Source organism: Anomalospiza imberbis, chromosome 5, assembly GCF_031753505.1.
Source record: "Anomalospiza imberbis isolate Cuckoo-Finch-1a 21T00152 chromosome 5, ASM3175350v1, whole genome shotgun sequence".
In the NCBI taxonomy this organism is placed as follows: domain Eukaryota; kingdom Metazoa; phylum Chordata; class Aves; order Passeriformes; family Viduidae; genus Anomalospiza; species Anomalospiza imberbis.
This window is the reverse complement of record NC_089685.1, coordinates 11,127,181-11,149,890: the sequence shown is the minus strand read 5'-3', so window position 1 is coordinate 11,149,890 and position 22,710 is coordinate 11,127,181. Positions and strand designations below refer to the sequence as shown.

The 22,710-nt window shown below is 37.7% G+C and overlaps 1 protein-coding gene and 1 long non-coding RNA gene across 11 annotated transcripts in view; both read right to left on the bottom strand.

Annotated features, from left to right (window-relative positions):
- The window catches only part of MAGI2 (membrane associated guanylate kinase, WW and PDZ domain containing 2), a 709,198-nt gene that overhangs the window by 595,238 nt on the left and 91,250 nt on the right, over positions 1–22,710 (bottom strand). The gene's annotated exons all lie outside the window — the stretch shown is intronic.
- LOC137474948 (uncharacterized) lies at positions 17,534–20,150 on the bottom strand. Its single transcript, XR_010999573.1, has 2 exons — positions 19,209–20,150; positions 17,534–17,730 (listed from the first exon to the last, which is right to left on the bottom strand). It is a non-coding gene; the product is annotated as an uncharacterized lncRNA (long non-coding RNA).

Genomic DNA, 22,710 nt, shown 5'->3' with positions numbered 1-22,710 from the left:
CTCTTTCCTAAAGCAAGCTCTCTGAGACTCTGACATGAGTCACAGAGCTCAGTAAGACAATTCAGAACACTTACAGTAATTCTATATCTTGGGTTTTAGAAGAAACTGTGGAGCTCAAGATAGGAAGGTACAAATTCTAAATGACTAAATAAGAGATTTTTTCCCCCCCTGTTGTTTTTGTCAAGTGCTTCTATATTTAGAAATCGCTGATGCATAGAGACTAAAATGATGCTATTTAGACAAATAAACAGTTTAAGGAGCCAGCAGAGATTATCAAAAGCTTGTAAAAAACCTTCTGAAATAAACATTCAAACCTGAAAAGGCACTGTAACACATTCTTCAACTTTCAATACAAATTGAAGTGAATAGTCTTAGCACTCAGCTCTTCTTAGAGAGCAAGAGCACATAAGCCTCTTCTCTCCAACTCAGCACAGCTGGAACCCAACTGTGAGCTTTGTTCCTTGAGCAGCAAAAAGGAAACCTCCAGTTCACGCTCAGCACAGTCACTGCCACAGCTACTGAAGGGATACAGCCATGTATCTCTCATCCAGGTGTCCCCCAAAGCCTACCCTTCTCCGTGACATCCCTGAAGTGCTTCAGAGAGAACAGTTACAAGACTGCAGATTTGTGAGCCAGTGGGCACATTTACCATCAATAATTTCCTTAACAGGTAAAATGGTGCTGTATGGAGTTGGCCTCAGTTCCTAAAACCCATCTTAAGCTTTTGTAGTGCGCCACATCAGCTAATGGCTCTGAGTTTGCCAGAGTTAATACTGCCCATTATGCTACATTTTCACTGGCTTACCAATGGCAGGACTTCAGATGTCAGCTTGCAAATCCCACCCCACCGAGCCAGACACTCCTGTCCCCACAGCCTTGCCCATCCACTCTTGGCTGCGTCTGATTGCTGCTCCTCTCTCTCGGTCTGATCCTTTTCCCCACCCACAGCTCCCTGACCACTGGCCCCAGGAAACCCTGGCAGTAAATTTTGAGCATGTGTAGCAATCCACACCTGAAGAACATCATGTTTGAATGTGGGAGCCCAGAACTACCAGTTCACATATAAAACTGATTTCTCTTCTCTTTGGAAAAAAGAATTGGAAACAGTCAAAAAGAGCAGGGGGCAGTGTCCTGATCCGCTTCCAAATGCTTCTGTTTGCCAAAAAGTGAGAATGCTCCAAACCAAGAGCTAAATTTAAGAGTAATATGCCATAAGATGCTTTAATTGATTATTTGAACTCTCCTTTAGTCATCTTACCAATTAAGCAACCACCATCTTGCCTGTATTTTACACTGTTTTATTACAGTATTCTACTTTGAAAAAAAAAAAAAAAAAAAAAACAAACAGTGGCTGATCATTTTTCATCAACATTTTAAAAAAATTTACCTTGTATGTAGTAAACAGACCACTCATAAGAACTCAGATGGTTTTTAGGAGGGTAGTTATTATCACAGAATACTAGGTCTTACTGAGTTCTTTATCCTAAAGCTTTTTTAATTACAGCTGAATAAATAATTTTCCAGACCAACATAACTACTTGCAATATCACCTGCTTCCTTTACACACCATGCAGACAGCCATGGTAGAAACAGCTCCATTATTATTCTGGCAGTGAAGAGTGAGGAAACTTTGACTCTAAGAAAAGATTAACATGCTTTATTTCAGTCTTTGCATTTAAAGTAATATTTCTGAATTGAGGAGTCCAAAATATATCTCTTCAATCTACTTTCTTCATTTACATTTTCCCATTTAAAAATGCAACATTAAGCTCTCAAAAGTAACATAAAAATCACTAACCTGAGCACGATCACAGAGAGGGAAAGATCTGAACAGTGCTTAAACAGTGCTAAAGAAATATCCCTGCACTGGCAAGGTCACTGCTGTTTCATGGCTGGGACTCTGCTGACTGGACACTGCTAAAACAACCCAGTGGCAGGCTGGTCTTCTGAGGAAAACAAATACTTAAAAAATACCAAGTCCACTAAGCACATTTTCTCATTGCATATGTTTGAGATTATAGCTTAAGTTCTCATAAATCAAGTGTCCTGCAGCCTTCTCTGCTTTTTCTCTATTTCCCTTCCCCATTTTTTTCCCCAGGAAAAATCAGGGCTCATGGAAGCTGCAGAATGGGACTTTCAGAGACTAAATGCCTCTAATTGTTCTAGAAAAGTGCAAAATTCTATCCCTCCTCATTTAACTCCAGGAAAGTATCAACCCCTTTCTGCAAGGATCACATCCCTAGAAGAGGAAAAAAGAAATTGTGCAAGGAAACAGTTTGACCTTGAGCTTTCTGCTAAGCCTCCAGTGATGCTAAATATTGCCAAATCTGACAAATCTCCTCATGGCAGTGTCACCTTGCTGTAGGAAAATACACGGACAGCCAAGTCACCAGAAACTGGTCACTGCAAGAGCAGCTTGTTCACCAGGGGTCTGGGTACCATATTGTCTAAAATCACTGCTTTGAACTCAAAACAGCAACAACAACATATTGTAAAGCTTAAATTGATCTTTTCCTCCCCCACCCCACCAAAACAAATTTCTATTGATTGAGAAAGAAAAATTGCTTAAGGAAAAGCAAGGAAGCATTCTGCAACAAAAGACTCCCTGAACCAGAAGCTAGAAGTGTTATTGAGTTTATTTTCTGATGGGATCTGAAACTCAAATGCAAAGCCTTAAAAACCATATTGAATACAATAAAATGAAATCTAGATATTTTGATTTTAAATTATTTCACTCAAGTTAGACCAAAATAGAAATCATTTGAGAAAGCTACATTAAAAAAAAAAAAAAAAAAACACATGCACTGACTTTGGCTGCTGCTATCTCAATTCCAGAGTTTTAAATATACATATCTACTATAATAATTTAAAATTGACTGTTTCCAGAATTTCTCACACTTGAGAAAAAATATTTTTATTTAAATTTGTTGCCAGATGCAGTCACCAGAACAGCTAAGGAACCTTCTCTGGACAGGAAGAAAAGGGATATAAATTTGTTGATATTTAGATGGGCCAGATCTAGACTAGATCTCTACCAGTGTTATAATATCCTAAAGCTATTATTTAGATTCCCAAACTGATGCAAACCCATACTTGGTTAGTGTACCTGTTGGCAAAGTACCTTTGACATAATTCAGGTAAAAATGACTTAAGTTTCCAATTCTACCCTTCTGGCTCACACATTATAAAGTTTGTATGGAAACATCTCAAAAAGAAAGTCTGGTAATATATTACATCTGAGACTTTTCTTTACCAGCAAGGAGTGATTAAATACTAAACCACTAAACAATTCAAAATGTTTTTTAAGAAAGGGTAAACCTGAACTTTGCCTAGGGACCAAGCAGTGTTATTAGAGCAGTGCACCTGCAGTCCCCCTGCTCATTTAATCTGTTGAAGACTTTAACCTGGATTCATGCCAAGTTTTAACCTTCACACAGACTTCTCCCCCTGACCCATTCAGGTTTAGAGATGCTATCAAATCTTTGAGTAATACGGTAGAAAACACTTTTCACTTCAATCAAGGCTAGGAGCCTTCTACTTCAAAGGGAAGATACTGGTACAAATCACTTATTCAGAGTCTGTACAATATGCTTCTGAAAATACCTCTCATCTCCCCAAGGACAAACAAGTACTTCTGCAGCAGACAGTAGACTGACTAATCCTAAAGCATTAACACAGAAAACCAAAATAAAACAAAATGCACCCCAGAATAGAAAGAAAAATCCTAATCGAATAAACCCCCCCAAAAATAGAAATAAACAGATACACACTAAAAAAGCAACCAAAGAGGAAGCCAGTCAACCCATACACACAGATCAGTGCTGTGCCTTTGCACCACCACAGCTTTACAGCAGTGCTGCAGCATTAATCTAACACTAACAAAAATTGAATAGCTAATGCTAGCAACATTCAAACAAAAACTATACATATACAGCACAGGAAAGCTTTTGTTTCAACATATACTAAAACTAAAGCCTGCACAGGAAAAAGATTAATCTAGTTATTTTATCTGTCTTACCAAAGTCCTAGATGGGAGTTATTCAAGCTGTGGAAAAACCTTGAAAAGCATCAAGAAGGTAGAATTCTGTTATTCAGACTTTATACAGAGGTGAAAATCTATTTAATACTCAATATTTTAAGTAGTGGAGACCTTGGATGGGCTGAGCAATTTCACATTAGAGAGACAGCTATGTGGTGATTTGTACTTCTGGCAGAGATTTAAATTTATCTGATCATCAATTATCTGGGCAAGGAAAACTTTTTACTGTAAGATTTTAATTTTTTTTTCCTAGATTTGCCTTGAGTCATTTTAAGATGCAATTTCAGTCCATATACATTGATATGTATTGATTCACTCTGGAATCCGCAGTTTAACAGAGAACAGTGTTTGCAAAGGAGCTGCAACGTAGAACATATAAAGACAAAATGGGTTGGGGCTAAAAGCCAAAGGTCAGGATATATTAAAAAAATACAGCAAATTCATCTATATCTTAAACAACTTTTAAAAAACTTACAAAAAGACATATTGAAGGGATAGCCTTCCACGTGTCTGCAATATGATGTAATTCTTTTTTGCATGACCTTATCCAAACTCTTCTGCAAGACCTTTGCCCATTTTAATGTAAAAGGTGGATGACAAAGTCCATTCAATGAACAGATACTTAAAATCTGGCTTTCTTCTCAGTGTTCACTGTGTGACCACATGCTTTAGTTTACCATGCCCCATTCAAACATGCACTGCAAACAGAAGCAATTAGTTTACTAGTGGATTTTTTCTAGTATTCCTTGATATGATCTCAAACATCAGAAATATTAGTTCACTTTCAGACTCCTTCCAGGAAGAGAATTATATTATCTGAAATTTTCAAATTAAGAACTTCAAGACAAAAAAAAGCACATATTTAGTGATTTGGTGCCTAGTTAGCAAGGAACACAAGTTGTTATTTTCTAGAACTCTTCATATTACTTGGGCTTTACACATGCAAAGCATTCAACTTCTCTGTTAATTCTGAATGCTCAGCATGCCGGTAACTGCAATCCCAGCTTCTATTTTCTGTGAAAATTCACATTTAAACAAATTAATTAAAACAATATAAGCGTTCGGTGGCATTGCTATAATCCAGTCCTTCACAGCAGCACTGAACTTTTTCAAACAGAAGGCATTACCTTCTCTTCCTACCTTCCAGTTTGATTCACTCCATGTATGAAGTTTTTTTTCTGCATGAAATGAAGCAAAGTTGCAAAAATCATTCATGGTGAATCACAGGAACCACAGGAATCTCACTGTTTTCTATGTATAAAGATTTTGGACTTCCTTGTCTGTAAGGTTCTCAAGCCTCCTATTTCCTTCTCTCCCTATGGGCAGGAACCCTTCTGCATAAATCCCCTCCGTCCTTTCCTCCAGTGATGCATCTGGTGCCACCATAAGGAAGTGGGCAAACCCCTCTGTCTGGCATTTCAGATGGGAGAGGATCAACTCAGCACTGCGTACATTAAGAGTGAGATGACTGGGAAGTTATTATTGCAAGTGTACCAACATCTACACATACCCAGGCTCCTTCTGGCAGGCAAGCACAGCTTGCTGTGTCACCAACCAACACCTTGACACTGGGCAATGAGACCAGCAAGACTTGGCCAGTGGCACTGCAGGGGCTTTACTCCCTGTCCAGGGAAGTGGCCGTGTTGGTAACCAAATGGCTGCATAACATTAATTGCACAAGCCATCTGGGGATGTCAGGACAGGTGTCTCTGTCCTGACCTCATTCCCTAGGCTGCACCACAGCTATCTTCAACAGACAGCTGGAGAACCAGGAGAACGATCCTCCTCACCCTGGGAAGGTACTCCACAGCTCTGGAGTCTGAAACACTGCTGTTGAATCCCTTTTTGTGGGAAGTTTTTATCATTCACTTTCTATAGCCAGTGAAGGACACTGGTACCCACAGCTCATCCGTAACATTTCTAACCATGTTCAGCACATGTGCCTTGAGTCAGTTTGGAGCATTTCAAGTCCTCCCTCCGGCACAGGGGCCAGTGAACAGGAAACACCCAGGGGTTCTTAGCTCCTGACACAGCTTCCCAGATAAGCAACCAGAGCTGCTTCATTCTCACCCACAATCTCCAAAGGAGTTTGAGCAACAGCTCACACTCAGGATTCTGCTTTGCTGGGGAGCTGTCCTGAACATGCCACATATGAACTATAAGAACACAAGTTTACATTTTGGTTTTTTGTTTGGTTTTTTTTTTCCACCTGAAAAAAATGAAGTCTTTAAGGTTTTCCTAAAACAGATCCAATGAATTACCTTTGTGCTTGTGTGGTATTTCTGTTTCATCAGTGGTGTTTAAAGTCCTGTTGAGTTTTACAGGCAAACTCCTAGCAACATGAAGAAAAAATATTTGACCTCTAAATTAATATTTCAATCTGGCTACTGACAGAGTGGTCACCTACTTGACTTTGAACTTTAAATGAAATCTTAGTCACATTAAGAGTCATCTCACATGTTCCAAAGGTACACTGGAAGGGAACAACAGCTTACAATCCAGAGCATGGTCCTGCCCAGGAGATGGACAAGTTTTCTATTTCAGGGTCACTTCTGGGTGAAACTCTACCTTGGCTAAAGTATTCAAGACCTTTGATGTTGATTCCAATGAAAACAGGGTTGAGTTTTAAGAGGGGAAAAAAACCACCCAGGCCATCCCATAATGAGAGACATTAAATCTCCAGCAGCAGAGCCCTCAAAGTTTTCTGAACACAAGCAGACATCTTGTGCTTGCCTCGGTCACTACTTCAAGCTCACTTGGAAAGCACACACAGTTGAATTTCTTAAATTCCTAACGTGTTTTCTTATGTTAAGAGACTTGTCCTTTACTGTTGTTTTAATTACGAAAAACTTGAATTATTTCTATTGCAGTTATCCTTTTGATCTCTCTGCTATTTTTGCTGAAACTTTTCAAACTACTCCAACATTTATCTACTTCCTTAGAAGCCAAAGAAGGAAATTTGTTCCTGAAAAGGGGGTGGGAGGGAGGGGGGAACAGCATTCCTTACAGTCACATGGCATTTCAACACTAACATTAATTAAACACCACCTGTTTGTACAAGCTGAATAACTGACCCCACTAGATTTAAAAGCTAAAGAAAAACAGGATAAAGTTATCAAGACAAACTCCAATCCCAAAACAGTTGAATTGCACCCATCCGGTTCTGGCTCTCCTCAGTGAACAATCACAGAGATTGAGGGATTAAAAAAGTCTGACATTTTCAAATACATTTTCAAATATTTCTCTTATTTCTATTTTTTCCCTTGGTATAAACTAAGAAACATGAAAAACTAATCTGGCCTTTCTATCATGTTTTCCTTCAGTTTGGTATTAAGGAGTGGAATTATTTGACCTCTCTTTTCTTATGCTCATTTTCACTACTCCTTAAACATCTTTCTGTCATCTCTGTTTTGCCAACAGTAGATGGCACCAGTAAATTCTATATTCATTAAACACTAAAGGGTATTGTTGCTTTAACTTCCATGGTTATATTTTCCTAACTGTATTATATTTTTTTTAATTAGTCTCCATAAAATAATCTACTTGTGAAAGTCTCTTAATTTATTGGCATGTGCTTCATTTAAGTATCTGCTTGTTATTCACATGTTTAGGATAATAGCACCTAAAACTATAGCTTGATAAAATGCCAAAACAGTAATTTTCTACTTTAATTAATTCACTAAAATTGCATTAATTCAATAATGGCAACCTGTTTTTCTACTGGCAATGTTCTTGTTTTCAAGGAAGAAATTATTTTTTCTATATAACTCAATTTAAATGTTTCACAATCATGTTAGCTTATTTATTTAGCTTATACACTTCAAATGCAGAAACTGGGCAGCAGCTCTGCTGGTGTTTGGGTCAACATGTTGTTTTACCCTTGTATTTTTCTACAGGCTCATACTTATTTGGGCTATTCAGGTCTAAGCTTAACTATACAAACAGTTGCATCAGAACTATATATATATATAAATATATTTACAAATTAAAATACATAAGTATAAAAATAAAACCACACATTTCTATGCAAGAAATCAAATAAAATATATCTAGAGAACATTCTATTCCCTCCCAAACACCTCAAAGCAAACCAATCCTAAAAATCTCTATTGAGGATACTTGTATTTAGCTCACAAGTTCCTTTCACATTCTGTAAGAGTATGAAAGTACTTTAATGATCTATTTTAGCTGAATGCATTTGGTCAGATAAATTCCACCTTTAATTTAATATTTTTCAAAATAAATTATTAGTTTAGAAATTTTTTGATTAATTTTTGCAACAACCAACACTCCACCGGAGATGAAATTGTAATTTAAGTTACTACATACATTCATATCTATAGATAGCATATATCTATATATCTTTCTCTATATATGTATCTGCCAACATAAATAGCATGGAACAATGGCACAAACAGGAAAGAGTGAAAAGAGATGATTCTCTGGAATCATAATTTAAAAATTCCATGAAAAAACATTCTAGTGCACTGGGTGAAAGCATCACAAATCTAAAAGGACTGCTGTCCCTCTGACCTACAATAATGGATTGTTGACCTATTGAGTTCAGAGATCAATAGGCTTCCTGCATCTCAAGAACACATCCAAGCAGGCACTTAAAAGCGTTCAGATCAATGGGCTTCCTCTCTATGATCCACAACATCCGATATCTGTACGACGTTGCTGTTCAGCCCCGCTCCCACCCTAAACTAACAACACCCAAGTTCCTGTTGGTGTGAGAATGACTTGCATTTTGGTCTTCCTGTGAAGAATCTGTCACCCCCGCAGAAAAGAGAAAAATATATTTGCAAACAGTCGTGGTCATTGAGATACCACAAAATGACAGTGAATTAGATAAAAGGCAGCTGAATACCACAGCTGTGAAGCTCATGAGGTTTTCAAAAGCTTGCATAGGCCAGAAGTTAAAGTAGATGTTTTCTGTTTGCTATTGGCCAATGCCTTTAGGGGAAATAAAGCAGAAGGGAAAAAAAAAGAAAGTTTTCTTTTAAAACATTATGAATAAGAGCACAGAGATAGTGGGTAATAAGATATTGGCCCTTACTGATTCATAACTCTGAATTGTATATCAGCCCACTCCAACAGGCTGACCTCAAGGGCAGGAGACCATGAGGAAGTTGCTTGTGGCTATACTGCTCTTAGAACTAAATTAACAGAAATCCACCTCATGTCTAGAAAAAGACTACTTTAAACACTGAGTGATTTGGAGAGAATCTAACAAGGGATCAGAGGTATTAATGCATAGCCAACACCCAGCTGGTGTTGCAGTGATGTCTGGGCAGGAGGGGTGGCCTGTTTTGGCAGCAATGTGGTCCACTTGGGCTGGATGCCCTGCTCAGCACATCCTTCAGGGCACCCTTCATCCCTCTCCCTTGTTCCAATCATGGCTATCCCTAGCCCTGCATTTGGCAGGAAAAAAAAAAGAAGTGTTTGCACACACATTTCCCATTTGAAACAAGCTCAAGGGGGCTTTTTGCCACTCTTTTGGTTTGGTTGGTTTCATATAAATTAATTTTCAGGCTGATGAAGTCTTAGTTGTTAAAACCCTTCCCAGCATACTCTTCTAAACAGCATTGTTGGAGGTTTTCTACTTCCATCTTATACTCTATTTGTGATCCCTCATTTCAATAATATATATTTTTTTAGGATCATTCTCTTTCTATTGCCAGATAAAAGCAAAAAGAAAACAAAACCAATCAAGCAGCCAAACATGAATGCAAATTTGAGGCATTCAAAATAATTCAGAAGATCTAACTTCAAGTTGCAACTTCCTCTGAATTTAAAAAAAAAAAGAAAAAATTATTTTTTTCTGGCTTTTGGAATTGCAGCACTACTAAAAGAAATTAAATCAAGACCAGTAAGAGCTAGAAAAGTCTGCCTAGTGCTTGCAATTCATTACAAATTAATCTTAATATTTGCTGCAATATTTTTATTTAACCCCTTCAACCTCCTAACACATTCCTTATAATTTTACATTTAAACAAAAAAAATCCCGTATCTCATTGTTTCTATAACAAAACTGCCCAAATTAATACAATTTATACAATTAATATAAGTTTGGATTTATAGTCTCCGCTTTGTTTCAATATTATACAAAAAATTTGCAACACCAACACAATATCAAAAGCAGCACAGAAATGCCACATGACCAAAATTCTACAATCACAACCACAATCTAAAAGGTAAAAAGCTCTTGATATTCTACACAGTTTCTGTTCTTCCCATTCTGGCACGACAATCATTGGTGGCATTACAGCTATCTCCTGGAATAAGCAGGTATAATTAAGAGCTGTTATTAAAGTACTCCAAATCAGTCTCACAGTAAGTGCAGTTATATCCCCTACACTACAGATTCTAGATTTTTATATAATCCTAGGATAAATGTTAAGTGAAGAATGAATCATGTTTAATTTACAGAAGATTTGGAAGGATAAAAATAATTCTTTAAATAAATATATGGAAGTTGCTGCTACAAATAAAATAATCTCTTCTCATTTACAGAACAGCAGTAAGGCACATTGAGGTAAGAGATGGAAAAAAACACTTCTGGTATGAGAGGCACCAGACTGGACTGCCTGGCTACAAACACTATGGAAATTCCATTGCCACAAATCTTTAAGAAAGAGCCAGATAAACATCTATATGTCAGGAAATACGTAGTTGATCCAGCCTCCAGATAAGAGAGAAGCTGGATGAGTTCTCAAGTCCCCAGGCAACCCTGTCCTTATTTTAATTATAAGAGACACAATTTCTATATTTTTAGTAATTACCAAAATTATAAAGTAATGCTATTACTCATTTCCAGATTATTTTAGCAGAAACTTCTTGTATAGTCTCACTGAAGAAATCAAATGACACCAAATTTTGTTTTTCTACCCCTCAAAATAGAAAACCTCAAACCCCAAATACACTCTTACAATCAATTTTTCTACAATAACTTTTATCAGTTAACATTTTAATCATAAATACTATTTGCAGAATATAGCTACAAGCCAAAATTAAGTATATTATGAATAAAATGGGACTGATTTGATCTTTGATGTTAGTGTATCAGTTTTCCTTAATGGCAAAAAGCTAGTGAAGGAGATCCCATTTTACAGATAATTTTATCTAACAGACCAGAACTTTATAGCATGAATGATCTAATATCTGTCAAAATAGGGAATGCGTTTTCCTATTTCTTTGCCAAACAACGTATACATGTGCATATGCACTCATACAACTTTATGGCTGAGGCTGTGACTCGTATCTGAGACTTGTCCTTACACTGAATTTAGGGGGTACACACATAGCTGGTTTCTGCTTGGGGCTGTTCACCTCATCACCCATGTAAGTGAAAAATAGAGCCCCTGCTTTTAACATTACAGCCTCTCAGTAAGCTCAAGCATGTGAAAAATCCTGCTGGGTAAACACCACTTGTGTTTGTGTAAGTTATGCACACGCACCAGTCCTGGTGGATCACCACCTCTATGAAATGCATGTGAGAGGATTGTGCCATCAATTATCTACACATTCAAAATACTTCTTTTCGGTTAGCTGGTATTAGACCTTTATCACCCTCTCTCAACAGCATCACTACTTACACATTTACTTTTTATCATGCAGCCATCTGCATTTATGTGGAAAATCCGCTATGTCTACCCCAATATATAATTTAGAACATCATCAAAAGCAAAAGGCATTTGCTGATGTGGACAAGTCTGTGGGGTTTCTGGATTTGGACTCTTCCCAACATTCCTTTTCTTTTTTTTTCTCCTCCTCTCATTTCAGTGATTTCGAGTACTTGGGGCTTTTTTTTAGAGCAAAGATTACACCCTTTATTTCCCAAACCATACATTCCTGATAACATTCAAATCTTTATGCCTTTTTCCCTCTTCTAAAAATGAAAAGCAAGCCACAGCTGAGCAAAATTTCAGAGGAATGTGGAAACATCTCAAAATTTAATTTCACAGAAATATGCTTAAATTCAATTGTCTGAACCAGGTGTAGATAGGTCAATGACCAGAATTGCTGAGATGCAGTCAAAATTCCATTCCAGAATAAAAGTCATTTATTTAATTAGAGAGGGGAAGAGGTCCCATCACCAGTTAATCCTTTAATTTCCCTTGTACCTCAGGAGACACAATTGTTCCTGTTCAGTATGACACACTGCAGTAAGTCAGTGAAGTGCACTGTTGTGAAAAACTGACTTTGGCATGGAAACTCTGTAGCAGCAAGTTACCCTACATCTGCAGAAGCACTTTAGCTTCCAGCTTCCTCTGCTCCAAGATATGAGACCTTTTAAGCATCATTCTCCAAGACCTGGCTCCTCCAACAAAGGTTTTCCTGTGACTACCTGGTCCCAACTAACTCTTCCCTAGTCTCAGCTACAATTGAATTAATGCAGTCAGGCTGAAACTTTTTCTGCTTCACACAAATAACCTACAGAAGCCCTCTGAAACCAAGGGCAACAAGCAGCAGGAGCTCTTCTCAGCCTCTTGTAACACATAGTAACTGCAGTGTTAGTCCTGAAACTGAATTAATCCTTCAGGCAAATTGCTAGATCTTAGAGTATGTAGAAATAAAAAGACCATTGTGTATCCTATCAACTACTAGAGCACCAAAATTAAGACCCTCAAATTATTTTACTTGTTACAACACCTTTACACAAGAGTGTACCTTTGTTGCAGTATGTGTCACAGTTGAGACAGCCACGATGCACGAGTATCCCCATATGATATCAAAAGGCTTCAATCACCTAGCCATACAGAGTAACACCATATCACTTCAGAAGGCTGTAAGCATCTGCCCTTCGTGTTCTTTAGCCCAGCCTTTTATACCCTCATGTTCATGCAGTGCACCTGTGTGCCCTCTGTTCCCTTTGGTGGTTGCTCAGTGCACCTGGGCACTCCATGGCTCATTGCTGTCAGTGCTGCTCACCTGCTTCTCACAGCTGTGCCCACTGGGGATGAGGCTCAGCCACAGCCCCATTCCCAATTACCACCAACTGTGTGCCTACATACCTTATCAGAGCTACTCTGACTGAAGCATCCATTTCAGGCCCTTGTATACTATATTTAAGGAAATTCCTTTCAGTGATGATCGAAATGACAAGCTTGTGCTCTTATTTAAAAAAGTAGTTATGAGCACTTTAGAAGTTTTACATGAGAATTTTAATAAGGCTTTAGCGATTTTCATATCAGAGTATATTTAATGCAACCCTGATTTTTGCTCTGAGTTATTGACATATTTTTGCCAAGTTGGGGGGGAATTAGTGAGAATCTGTAACTGTGCTTGGCATCAGCAAAGATGTTCATTTGGTTGTTCTCATTCCCACTGCATTCAAGTGCTTTTTGTTATTTTGTTTCTGCAGACTTGTGGAAAGGAATGAGCCAGGATATGATCTTTCTGCTTCCATGTAAATACTTTTTAATTTCCAGATCAAGATGAGTACCTCAGTTGTGACTTTGCATTCCAGAGTGTTACACATTGTGACTGACCTGTGCCTGCCAGCTCAGCCAGCAGTAGCTCCCACAGTGTGACAGGTTCTGAGCTCGCTGCCATCCGTGCCAGGACAGCTCGGAGCAGCATTCAGGGCACTGCTGCTGTGCCTGCCCACGAGCCAGACAAACTGCCTGGCTCCAGCCTGGCTTCCTTGGGGTGAGGCAAACCAAAAGTAACTGCTAAAGGAAAATGTCCACGGGAAGGATTTGGGAAACATGGAGAAAAACCTAAAAGAGCTCGCACAATCTCATTCTTCACACAGCTTTACCCAAACCATGGGGGTTTTTGTGTAACTGCAAAAGAAGTAAAACTGGAGTGAAAGCTTGAAGAGCTGCTGCTTAACTGAGAGACTGATAATATTATTTTATGCAATTCTGATATGAAAGACATTAATACTGCTTTTGCTTCCCTGAAGCACAACAGGTTCAGCTAGTTCAGTCCTACAACTCTTGGGAATGATATCCCATTGAGTCTGTGAGACCGATGTCTGATTTGCATTCCAGGATTTTAAGCAAACAATACATTTGTATTCAGTGTGCAGAGGGAATCTGGAGTCAATTAAATCTGTAAAACAGAAATGGACCAACACTGAAGAGGATCCAACAGCTCAGTCATGCCTGGCAATCTTCTCCTCCAGAAGCATATGACCAAATTACAAGTCAAATAAAATGAAGCATGAATATTTCATTATGAAGCACTTAAAAATAATTTAAAAAAAATTAAAATCAAAAACCTGTCCCTAAAAATCAGCACACATATTGGAATGCTGAATTTGATCCTCCAGCCTGCCTTATTTTATAATTAACACTTCCTAACACAACTTTACTTGAGAAAGGGCAAGATCAGAATTGCAGAATCTGGTAAAACTCTCAGACTGACACCTTCATTTAAGTACAAAGCTCATGTGCAGATTTTATTTCTGGAAAACAATTTAGGCCTTTTGAAACTTATTATGAGCAAGCATTTAATAGTCTCCACCAAAATTTAAAAGAAAGTGAATATTTTGAATGAAAATCATTTTATGAAATCCTGGGCAGTCAAATAATGAACTACTCCACTAACTTAAAAAAATGCAAGCAAAAAGTAGGGAAAAAAACAAGCTATAACTTTCTTATTTTTGCTTTTTTCAGTGACCAAAATACAAAATGTTGATTAACATCATGATTGTTTAATCATAAATAGCATCATGGCATAAGTGCGTCATTCTTCATGATTTCTTGTTAGATGTTGCAAGCAATCCCTCATCCAGAAGAGAACACTTCCAAATTTTCCATGAAGAAATGTTTATAAAAGAAATAATATTTATTATTTAAAATTTATTCTACATTTACATGCTGAATTCTTCAAGACCACTCAGGGTTATATATTGGTAGACCTTAACTCTTGGGAAGAAAAGAGCTCAGCAGCATCACTGCAGCCTTCAGTTAATCTGAGATGGTTAATCAGAGATGAGGAGTGAGCCTGCAGAATGTTCATGTCCCTGAGAATTCAGGACTGGAACAACAACATCAGAGAGTTTCACTGCTTCACATGCACCCACAACACCTTGTATGTGTGTTTCAGGGGAGCAGCTGAGCACCCCTCCATCAGACCGGGGCCCGTGCTGGCAGACAGCAAGAGGCAGGTGTGGGAAGCAGAGGGAAGAGCGGATCTCTTTGCCTGACAGGACACCTGGAAATGTCAGACAGACACCTCTATCAACACACTGCCCTCCTGTGCTCCTGGCAGCCAAAAGGGAGGATGAGAGCAAAGCAGAACAACCCAGACAGAGCTGACAAAACAGTGCCGTGGGTATCGAGATGCGCGCGCCCCAACACGTTCTGACAGCGCCGATCGAGGCGAGCTGCCCCACAAAGCCAAAGCAACTGCCAGACAAGGATCAACAACTCCACTCAAAAGTGCAGAGTGCAGTTTGGGAAAGCCAAAGGTACAGGCTCGATCCAGCATGGCACAGAAGAGGCTGCGGTACAGAGTGACAGACTGTGGGAGTTAGCACAGTTTGTTATTCACTCAGTAAGATGTTACCCAAAACAGAAGAATGAAAAAAGTGTCTGAAGAGCAATGTTTTGGTTTAGAGCTATGCAAGTGTGGGGGACTTTTCTCCTTACATTTCAGAATTCATAAATATACTAGAAGTCTCATAAATATATTTCTCTAACTGGATTTTATTAAAAGCAAAGAAATAAAATTTTGATGAAGTATTAAAAAGCTTTTGCCACTCTCCTCTTCTTTCTGCTTGTCTGATGTGTGAGTCTATTAAAGCTTCAGTGACAACTATTCCAACCCAGTTATAGAAGGTACAAAAATAGGCCTAGTTATAAATCCGGCCTTTACAGATAAGGATGCACTGAAATGGCAAGTTCCTACAAGTCTGACATTTTCACGTTGTTCTTGGGATAGTCAGCTTACAGCCACCACCAATGGACAGAAGTTTCAGTGATTCCAATGTCCTCTACCATGATGTATTTATTAGTCAGCAAGAAAGTAAAAAAAAAAAAAGAAAAAAATATAGTAAGGATTTACTTTTCCTTTCAGAAAAAAAGTAGAGGACAGACAGATATTATACAAAAAAAAAAAAAAAGCTGCGCTTTTGAGAATTAGAGAGCTTAAAATCAAATCCATTACCTTCAGGTAATCAGGACCATCCCAGAAAGTATTAATTACCATGTACCTGGGTTTGGGGTTTTTTATTTCTTCACTTCTGCTGTGCATTTAGCATCTTAATGTTCCCTGAATTTCTTTTGACAAATGAAACATCTTTAAATTAAATACAGTAGAATTGCATCCATGCAGCATATATGTGCACGTGTGAGTACCAAAATAAAGCTTTATGACATCACATGCCCTGGAAAAGGCCCTGCTCAGACAGGACAATGTGTCCTGAGGGCCAGGTTCTGCAGCAGCCTCTGCTGTCAAGATGGGAGAGCTGGCATGCAGACCCCATGCTGTGCATGGCTACAAAAGTCTGCCTCAAACGTGTAATTCTGTGACTTCTGTTTGTTCTTTCTGTGTCCTGAAAGCTGTCTGAAGGAATATCGTGTCACATCTTTGTGTTCAAGCATGTTGTTCTTTTCCTGAAAAACACACAACACACACACACATTCAAATAGCTTCTCCTCAAGTAATGATTTATTTGCTGGTTGGCCCAAAAGTTATTCTGAGGACAAGTCTTAATATTTTCATGATGGCAAAGTCCATCTCAGTAAGAGTAAAAATAGCAAGAGAGGGCATGTGAGGTACACTTTTCCCTTCCTAATTTTTAAAATAATTTTTCTTCTAGATTAAAAATCCACAGTATTTTATGGCTTCCTATAGGGTGCGTGCAAGCTGCAGTCACTGAGTACTACTACCCGGCTATAAATTTTGCATTGCAGGCTGAGTACATGCACTTAAAAATAGCCTTGTGGTAAATAACCATTTGTAACATCTCCATTGTGCAACACGCAGCCAAATGAAATTGCAGATGAGTTATTTCTGTTTCTGCAGTAGTTCACTGAAATCCTAGTCCTGTTCAAAGGTTGCCTTTAAACTAATTTATCATCATTTGCTACTATAAGAATGCTTCAAAGACACAGTTTCATCACATTCCAGTGCACCTTAGGAAGGGAAAGATGCTATTTGATCTCTTGGTCTAATGTTACACCTGGTTTAAAGTCTCTACAAACAACTCCCTGGAAGCAGATAAACATTGCCACAGGAAATCAGCACACACAAAGCCCCGAAAAGCCCTGAAGGATCAATCTATTTGATGCAGTTCTATTTTAATCCACTCTGGTAACAGAGGATGGTAAAATACCTCTGAGTCTCCCATTATCTGCATCATGAAGAAAATAGCAGTGAAGACATATTTTGCATCTTCAAACTTTGTGACTTGTCATCTCCTCACTGATCTTACAGTATCTCCTATTCCAGTTATTGTATGCAGAGGTAGGATCCCATTTCCCTCTTGTATTCCTTTGTTTTCTCTCTTGTACTTTCCTCTCTTCAACTTTAATGATCCACTAGTGGCAACAAGCTGCATCACTGTTCTCTCTACTGCAGTCTTTAAATGGCTTTAACATGCTGGACTCCAAAATTCTTGTGTCAGAAATGCTGGAGGTTTGTAGCTTTTTGGCTTTTTCTGGGGTGCAAATGTTCAAGGAATAATCAGCATAGAGTAAAATTTCCACAAAGCATCCTCTACACACTGCTACCTAGAGATAAACAAAACTGACTGTCAGAGTCCAAAATTTAAGTCTCTTGAAAGGACACCTCAGAGGCAATGATTAATACATACTTTTTTAAAACAAAGAAACAAAACACCCAAACTCTTCAGGGAAGTGGTCACAGCACCAAACTTGTCAGAGTACAAAAAGCATTTGGACAATGCTCTTAGACATGGTGTGATTTTTGGGGTGAAATGTGCAGGCCCTGGAGCTGGACTCAATGATCATGATGGGTCCCTTCCAACTCAGCATATTCTATGACTTTATGAAAAAAAAGAGCCAAAAAAAAGGTCTATCAGGACCTATTTGCGTTTTCCTCTTACGCAATTTTTTTAATACAAAAATTTAAATATTTGGCCAGAATTTTCTAATTCTATCTACCTCAGATTTGCTGAGAAGAAAGTAAAAATCTCACTGACCCTTTCAAGATTTATGTTTGTGGTACATCCCTTTTGCCTCATTATGTTTTGCTTCTTTTATAAGGAAAAAAAACCCAATAAACAAGTGGGAAAATGCAACCAACCAACCACAAAGCCCAGGGAAGCACAGGGAGCTCTTCATCCATTCCTTGAAGCAGATTATATGTAAACTTCAAATCAACAACTTCAAATCTACAGCTAAGGCTCAATTATCCTAATGATCTTTTCCAACCTGAGTGATTCTATGCACTTAACATATGCTAAATAGCCATTTCTAATATAGATTACATTAAATTAACACACTAACATTAGTCTCTCAAGAAGAGTGGGTCAGGTGTTCCTCTACCTACTCTCTTACAGATGTTTTATACGTTTTCTGGAGTGAGAGTAGAATAATACCACAATGATCTGGTCTCATCTCATGGCTGTAAATGACTGCACACAAGACAGAGAGAAGTACCAGTTAGTTTCACTTTGGGATCCAAAGATCCACAAAGTTTTTCTCTTCTAGATTATTTTTTTTGAATGATAGCAGACTCAATCAAGATAAATGCCTCCAAAATACAGGCAGCCTGAAAGTGCTAAATCCATGGGCAATTCACAAATGCCAAATCCCTCTTTTCATTTCACTCTTATAAGGCTGCAAAACAGGATAAGGAAATTATTTTATATGTCTCGTTTTCTCCCTCCTTTGCCTTTTTTGATAACTAGTTTGTGACATAAGATTTCACAATTTCACAGGACAGGAATAGGAAAACTGGTGGATACTCATTTTTCTGCTTGCTTCTATGTGTTTATTGCCTGGAATTAACAGCAATGGTTTTCTCCTTGAATTTACCATCAAGGAAGCAGGAAAAATCTAAGATGATAGGGACTAATAGAAGAAAAGACTCATTGCAGTGCCTTAATTATGGAAAGATATACTCTCTTAGATATGAATTGGGCTCAGCACTGGTCATGACACCTCTCTCAGTCCTTCACAGACACCTCTACCAGAGGAAGAGGACACAGATTGTCACACGCTCCCTGCACTGAGTTCCTTCTCACCTATCTGGCTCACCTCTCCAGGCATAGAGTAAGAGTTTTAATGAGGAAAGCCACTACTGACATCAGCACACACTCTTAGGATTCCCTGTTATTTTTCAGAGCCCACTCAGAGCCATTACCTGAAACAGTGCAAGTGACAGCAGCATCTTAGAAGAGGGGCCACACAACCTTCCACACTACCCAAAACTTGTAACATTTTGATCCCCACGTATTTGTATGGCCTCCCTGGGAATATGACACATCAATCTCTTTCTCCTATAAAGGCACTTATGTTACAGCACAATGGAACTTAAGGGTTTTGATCCACATTAAAAATAAAAAGTTAAAAAAGCAAACAAAAAATATTTCAAACTTAACTATTTCTTTTGGCTGAGCTCTCAACTGTGTGGAAAATATCCCACTCCCATTGTAATATTTAGATGACAGCCAGGACAGCCACATCATTATAATTTTCCAGAGTGGCATAGAATTGATAAATAGTTTAGGGAAAAAAATAAAATAATAATTTCAGCCTTACATGTGATTTGATTTATTTTCCCAGACAGATTTACATAGGCATTACGCACAGCAGTGAAATAAAAATTCACATCCCAGAGGAGTTTCATAAAAATGTCAGTAGTGAACTACTGAATTCAAACTTTCATGGCAGTTTTCAGGAATATACTGATTGGAGAAGAATATGAGTGAAAATAAGTTTTGCCCTGAACAGGTCATGAAAACAAAGTGAAGAGCTGTTAAAGTGTACTAGCTGTAAATACTGTATTTAAACCACATATTCCTGGACAGGTGATAGCTCTTTCATAAATGAGTGAAATATCCTGCCATGCAGGTCTCTGAATTCCAGACTGCTTTAAAGTATATTTTAATGTGTATCATTCTGGAAGAACAGAATGAAATTCACTCCTCAGCTGAAGATCATTTTAGCTTCAATGTCTTACAGACTAAAAAAACTTCAAGTAGAAATTAAATAAAGGCCCAAAACCAAAAGATAAGGGAAAAAACTCTCACCAAAATAAACCCTCAAAAAATCTGCAGAATAATCTGAATCCATGTGGAGGCAGGCCTATCATCTTTAAAACAAGACATTTGGTGGAGTTTGGCAGGCAAACAAAACAAACACAAGTCTGGCAAAAGTGGCTCACTTGGGAGAAAAAGGAATAAAATATGATTGCTCATTCTGGTAGAGGTGGGGAGAGGAATGGTTATGGCATGTGAATTTTGGAACTGACCCATAGAGCTGGGTAAAAATGAAAACATTTGGAGACATGAAATGGAACGCATTAAAATAAATAAGAGAAAGATAGGCTGAAGTCAAATTGGGTTCTGCTAAGTGAAAAAGTTACTTCCATCTGGCCCAGTGATGGAAAGATGCCTATGTGACTCACAGTTCAAACTTATGAAAAAAGAGTCAAGTGATTCACCTATGCATCAAACCAAGACTCTTTCCTCAATTCAATATCTCTGAAAGGGAATGCAAGGAAGAACTTCCTCAGTAGTACACAGCATAAATCTGATTGTATTTTGAATCCTGAGAAGGGTCGACATGAAACCATGAATATTGAATCACAGAATCATAAAATTCTCCACTGTATTGTTTCAAGAAAAAAGATAAGAGAATAAAACATTCCACAAGGTGTTTGAGCACATCACTAAGTAAAAGTCACAATTCTTCTCTTGATGGAAGGATAAGCAGAGAATACAATAACTGTTACATAGATACATCCAAATCCTTCAGATTTTCTTCTGCAGTTTCCTACTAGCCTAATCAGTGTTTACTTCTGCCCACTATCAGCACCTGAATAAATGACTTTGGGTAGTATGAACTACAAAACAGAAATGTGTGAACTCTCTCTTTATTATTATTGGACCTAATTCTTCAAAGACTGAAGGGTGTGCATTCTCAGGCTCAATGGGATTTATGAAAATACTATTGATCACTTCCTATATATGAACCTAAAAGCAAAAGGATGATGAATTTGGAAAAAGTCCACACTTGAGTACTAATGTAAAATGAGAAGGGGTTACAGGAATGTCTGCAAAATTTGATACAGATACCTTTACAGCCACAAGCTGTATTAGGTTCTGCAGCATATACCAGAATTTTAATCTTCAGTAGAGAGTGCCTGTTCAACAACACACATTTTTCACCTAAATAATATTTTACTTTTTTTTAATAAACTAAAACAAAAATCCAAATTTAGAATGAACTGTAAAACAATAACAATTATTCTTCAGCAACTAGGTAAGTATAAAACTATTTAAATATAATTTTGATAAGTATAAAACTATTTAAATTACTATTTTTTTTAAGAACAGCTCCCTCTGATCCTATTTCTGATGGGATGAAAAATTAGGTTAATTTCTTTCCAAGCACAAATTCTAATTTCTCAGTTCACACAAGCTTCTGGATACCATCTCACAAGAGATGTACACCTTTACTATGGAGCTATTCTCAACTTTAAACATGCTGGATTATTTATTCTGTTTATACCTACTTTTTGAATTCACGGTACTAATAATGAAACAATAGGAAACAACTATAAACCTGTCATATGAAGCCTTGAAATCCAGTCCCAAATCAAAAACATATTAAAAAGAGTGAAAAATTTTTAATTCTACATAGAACAGAGTAACAAGTTAAATATTTCAGCTCTGGAAAAGGGTTATTTTTAATTGAAAAGAATTAGCAACCATTGGGCAAAAACCAAAATGGTGTTAGAAAAGAAAATCAAAGGAGGGGCACTAAAGGTGACTGACCAAAGTGTTAAAAATCCATGCAGTCTTGCTGTGTGGCCAAATAAATAATCCCAAATATTTGGAACACATAACCAAAAAAAGTGCCAACCTGGACAGAAGCAGCTAATAACATGATGAAAGAAAAGGCTGATGATCTCCCCCTAGATTCCTGTGGCCTTGTTTTATACCAGAAAGTTATTATAATCAATATTGATTCAATTACTATATTAAAAAAAAAACAAACCAAAACAAACCTTACTCACTCCACTGACCTCACTCCCCACCCCCAAAAAATAGCGTTCTTTCTACACCACCAAGGCAAAGAAAACTGGGCTCCAGATATTTTGAATGATTTTTACCCAGGGCTTTTTTAGCCTTAAGTCTCTTTCTTACAAGCCTTCTGCTCTTACTGACTCCCCCACCACTTGCTCATTTCAGGAAAAAAAAAAAAAAAGGGCATATGCATGTCCCTGTGTTTTGTTTTCCTCTATATTTTCTAATTTTTCTTTATTACTTCATGCCCACAGTGGTTAGTAGAAATACAACTAATAATAATGCTCTTTCCTGAGATTAGAGTGATATATAATTGTACTAATTTAATGTTGCTTCCTACAGAGAGTTTTCATATTTTTTACTTAATGGAAACATCAATGCTAAACTATTTTAGCTCCTTTTATACTATATACTGCAGAAAAATCCCTATGTCTGAACATTAGTTCTCCATTCTAAAAATGATAGATACAAACTATTGCAAGGGAAACAAAGG